This window comes from Bubalus kerabau, chromosome 13 (genome assembly GCF_029407905.1).
Source record: "Bubalus kerabau isolate K-KA32 ecotype Philippines breed swamp buffalo chromosome 13, PCC_UOA_SB_1v2, whole genome shotgun sequence".
NCBI lineage: Eukaryota > Metazoa > Chordata > Mammalia > Artiodactyla > Bovidae > Bubalus > Bubalus kerabau.
The window spans coordinates 6702090-6707581 of NC_073636.1; positions in this window are offsets into that span (position 1 = coordinate 6702090).

Sequence of the window (5492 nt, forward strand, 5' to 3'; positions counted from 1 at the left end):
CTCCAGGGGATCTTCCTGACCCAGGAATCAAACCAGGGTCTCCTGCATTGCAGGTGGATTCTTTACCAACTGAGCTATCAAGGAAGTGACTTTAGTTCAAGATAAAATACACTTTTATTTTAGCAGTCACTTAATGTTTCCCAATAAGCAGGTGTGGGGGTTCACTAGGACTTAGTGCCTGCTCTTTTCACTTTTTTTGAGTGCCAGGAATCAGAACAAAACCAAATCTCTTTATTTTCAATCTAGTGCTGTTGGGAAAGATTGAGGGCAAGAGCAGAAGGGGCGACAGAGGATGAGATGGTTGGATGACTTCATCAACTCAATGGACTTGAGTTCGAACAAACTCCAGGAGACAGTGAAGGACAGGGAATCCTGGCATGCTGCAGTCCATGGTGTTCCAAAGAGTCGGACATGACTGAGAGACTGAACAACAAAAACTGCTATTGACAGAAATATTTCTGTCTTGGGCTTTTTTGAAACTTTTTATTTTATATTGGAAAATGTTAGTCACTAAGTCTTGTCCAACTCTGCGCAACCCCATGGACTGTAGCCCATCAGGCTCCTCTGTCCATGGAATTCTCCAGGAAAGAATACTGGAGTGGGTTGCCATTATATTGGAGTATAGTCAATTAACAATGTTGTGATAGTTTCAGGTGGACAGCAAAGGGATTCAGCTACACATGTACATGTATCCATTTTCCCTCACACTCCCCTCCCATCCAGGCTGCCACATAACATTGAGCAGAGTTCCCTGTGCTCTACAGTAGGTCCTTGTTGGTTATCCATTTTAAAGACAGTATTGTGTGCATGACTTTCCCAAACTCCCTAACTATTCCATTCCTCTTCATCCTTCCCCATGGCAACCATAAGTTTCTTTTCTCTGAATCTGATCCTTTCTTTTGGGAAGGGATGGGAGGGAATGTCCCAGGATGACAGAGAAGAAGAATAATATAGGAGCATGAATGAGTATGCATCTGTGTGAAATTCACCATTTATCCTGCCTGCATCTAGCAAGCAACAGGTGTGTGATGTACTTTACTCATAACTGCAGCATGTCTGTGTTTTTTCTCCTCTTATATGTTTTCTAAACTTACACTAGAAGGATTCATCCAGTCCTCTTGTTCAGATGGCTCAGTGTTGTGTTTCTTCTGCTTACCCTGTGTTTGTGGGCTCTATAGTATTTCTATAATTAATCTATCATATAGATCTATACATATGCAAAATTTTGGTCAGTTTTTTAAAGAAATATATCCCATTTGCAAAGGCACAGTAAAGTTGTATCTTATAGACTATAGGCAATAAAGCTAACAATAAACCTTATTTAACACACAAGAACACACAATCACACATCAATATGCCATTGAGACACAATTAGGGCTGCCTGTCCTGGGCCCCAACACTTCTGAGGAAATAGAAAAAACGAGAGATGAGAGCTACTGTTTCAACCAAGTGTCATGGCAGTTATATTTTGCTTTGGTTTTTATTATTGGAATATAATTGCTTTACAATGTTGTGTTAGTTTCTGCCATACAACAATATCAATTAGCCACATGGGTTCATAAGCACCATTTTTCTAGATGCCATATAAATACATTAATATATGATATTTGTTTTTCTCTTTCTAACTTACTTCACTCTGTGTGACAGGCTCTAGGTTCATCCCCATCTCTACAGCTGCTGCAGTTTCATTGCTTTTTATGGCTGAGTAATATTCCATTGTATGTATGCAGCACATTTTTATTCATTTGTCTGTCATCAAACATTTAGGTTGTTTCCATGCCCTGGCTATTTTAAATAGTGCACAGTGAGCATTTGGGTACAGGTGTCTTTTTGAGTTATGGTTTTTGAGTGGCTTATTTCCAATAGCCCAGATAGAGGACAGTTAGAATCAAAATACCTCACAGGTTCCTAGATGCTTAATTCAGAGAAAAATATCCTATAGATCTTCTACCACAGGGACTTCACAAGTACAGATTCCAGAAATAGTAAAGCTTGAAACTTTCAATGAGGAAGCAAACAGGCAAGGAAAACCTCAGACTCAATATCAATCAGATGGGGAAATATTAATATTTAAGGAGGCAGTAGAAGAAAAGAAGCTCATACTTTATTTCTCAGTCCTCAGGGTGGCCTTGATCTGAAAATCCCCTTGCTCTCTGTGACCCGTGCTCTCTGGCTGACCCGTGCCCCTGAGCTTGAGCCCTTCATTCCAGGGCCCCTCAGATGACCCCTTCCACGGTCACTGTTTCCCCTGCTATGGGTGCCCATGTCCTGTGTCTGCTTCCCCAAGTCTTCAAGTTCCTGATTCAAGAATAAGAGGTGTACTTTACTGGATGCTGTACATACAACTTCACACCGTTCATGTGGCGTCATAGTGATCGTCACCGATGCCCAGTCTTCCTGCTCTCAGACCATCACACCTGGTTCGTCCTGAGAGCAGCATCTGGAGAAAGGAAGGTTACGACCCTGAGAACAAGCAGGAAGAGACTTGTTATCCCAGCTGTGTGTTTTTCAAGACTCGACCAAGGCAACAAGATCTGGAGCCCAGAAGTGGCCCTTAACCAGAAACACCAGGCTGTGAAAGTGGGGTAAAGTTAGTTGTTTGTTTGTTTTCACTAAACTTGATATGGTTCTTCCCTCAAGGAAAAATGTTTTCCTTACTCTGAACAGCCCAACCAGAAATTAGCCATTCTGGATCCTATCAGACCAGAAGTGGAATCCTCTCTGTGATGTCTAGCAAGCTATGGTTTGGCCTTAGGTTGTACATGGATGCCTTATCTGGAACTGTTAATGGTACACTGTCAGCCTGGAAAGGCTACCTCAAAGACAGAGATGAAAGCAAAAGTGAAAATCACTCAGTTGTGTCCAACTCTTCACGACCCCATGAACTATATAGTCCCTGGAATTCTCCAGGCCAGAATACTGGAGTGGGTAGCCTTTCCCTTCTCCAGGGGATATTCCCAACCCAGGGATCGAACCCAGGTCTCCCACATTGCAGGATTCCTTCCCAGCTGAGCCACCAGGGAAGCCCAAAACAGAGACGACACCTGTAAAATCAGGGCACGGCCCAGGGAGCTTGAGAGTGCTTGAAAGTTCTTCTTGTATGGAGAAACAAAGGACACTCCTCCAGGGATGTTCAGGAGGAGGTGGTGGCCTAATTGCCAAGAACGTGTCACATGAAGGAAACAACCTCAGTTAGCAAACAAATGAGTTGAGTAGAGAGCAATGTGTGCACGCTAAGCCACTTCTTTGCCACCCCGTGGACTGTAGCCCTAAGTCTCCTCTGTCCATGGGATTTTCCATGCTGAGAACACTGGAGTGGGTTGCCATGTCCTCCTCCAGGGGATCTTCCCGCCCCAGGGATCGAACCATGGTTCTTATGTCCGCTGCGCTGATAGGTGGGTTCTTTGCCACTAGTGCCACCCAGAAGCCCAGCAGCGTGAAATGGAAGCGCCAGAAAGCCCGGGAACCTGGCCCTGGGTTGACACCCAGCGGAGGAGGCTGTGGGGCAGCAGCACCTCAGCCTTTGGTGGTGCCGCCCTTCATGCTAGTCCAGGGCCCTCTGTCTGTCCTTTGTCCAAGAAGGAACTGTCCAGATCACGAGCCTAGAGCAGCCGGAAATTCCAAAGCAGCTCTGGCGCCAGCAAACTGCTCCAGGGAGGAGGAAGCACAGGAATGCCTCCCTGACAGCGCCCCTGGCTCGCTGACAGATTGGCTTAGAGCAGCGGCCGCCAAACCTTTTACCACCCGGGACCGGTTCCATGGAAGACAACGTTTCCACGAATGGAGGGGAGATGGTTTCGGAATGATTCCAGCACATTACATTGGTTGTGCACTCTGTTTTTATGATTGTTACGGCAGCTCCACCTCAGATCACCCCAGGCATTAGATCACAGGGGACCCCTGCTTACAGGACCGCCCTCACACAAGCCCCCGACCTTCATCCCAGTGACAACTTCTGATCTGGGCCTGGGAATAGTTCAGGGGAATGAAGAAAATGAATGAAAGCTGTTCTTCCCATGGGATCATTCTTTCTCTTTGCTGAATAAATGAATGGAAAGCCTAGAGCTAATATTCACCCAAGTTCAAGGAATAAATTATGCTAAAGTACTTTATAAGTCCTTATTGTGACATGTTAATTTGTATTTATTCTTATATTTTTCACAGGAACTCATCTATAAATCAATCTTTCCATGCCCTACATAGACTTTATTTTACACACTTGGAACTACATTAAACTGTCTTTCTAGAGCAACGTGTCCATAAGTCAGATGCTACTCTGTCACGGTGTAACAGAATTTTATTGCAAAGACTGACAGTTCACAGAGGCACTGGTTATTTTAGGATCAAACCCCCAGCACACTAATCAGAATGTTTCTGGATTGATAAGTACAAGATTTACTGAAAAGTGGGCCATTGCTTCCCTTTCTTACCAGCAATTTCAGAGGAGTCCCACTCCCCACTGTTCTGTGTTCTGACAATATATATATATATATATATATATATATATTACCTGCAAACATCTCTGGATGAGAAGCCTCAGTGTTTCAGGATTAGAGAGTTATAGAAAATAAGAATTGAGTTCATTAAACATTTCCTCCAGTGTGTAAGGTCTGCTGTCAATCTGCCCTAAAGCAAAGAAGCAATACTTGTGGTAATATAGAATGTAAATACTAACACCCTCACCACAGACACGCGTCTGAAGGGGCTGGAGCTGAGCTGGGGTTATTGGCTGGATTGCCAGGGCAAGATTGCAACTCATCCCTCTGATTACATTCAAAAATCCCCCCTAGGAAAACGACGAGACTGCATGTCCCCATGACTTGACACCATTGCATTCTACATTCTGTTCCCTAGAGTCACTTCTTTTCTAAGGTTTGTTGGTAAGAAAATCTATACTTCTTTATAGAGGTCCACGTTTTACTAAATGAATCATTTTCTTTGATGAAATACCTATGTTGTTTTCTAGATGGACAACTGAGGAAACCTTCTCAGCCTTCCTGGTGGTCCTTATTCTTTTATCCTGGCCATCTTTTCAAAATAAATGTCAAAAGTTGCAAACCACAGAGGCAGTATTTTCCTCACTGTTGAGGGGCATGACTTTTTCCTTTATAGCTGGCAATGGTACATTTTTGTGTAAAATTCTACGAAATGTTCACAAAAATTCCAGATCCAGAGGCTTCTTCTCCTCTTCCCTGAAATGGGCTCAACTAGAATACACTTCAAGAGGTTTTTCAGATCTTTGAGTCTAAAGGTGATTTGGGGGAAGATAAAGAGTTACTCTTTCTTCCAATCCATCGTGTATTTTCTTGTGAATCGAACCCAAGATGGATTAAAAATTCTTCAAAAGAATTTGATTCCACAACCTTATTAAGAAAACCTCACTAAATATCTTATCATGGACATTGCCCTGGTTTTGAGCCAAGGTTTTCTAGGCCTGGTTTCAGGCTACCTGTCTTTTTGTTAGGTCATTCGAGAGGGAGACAGGAAACCAT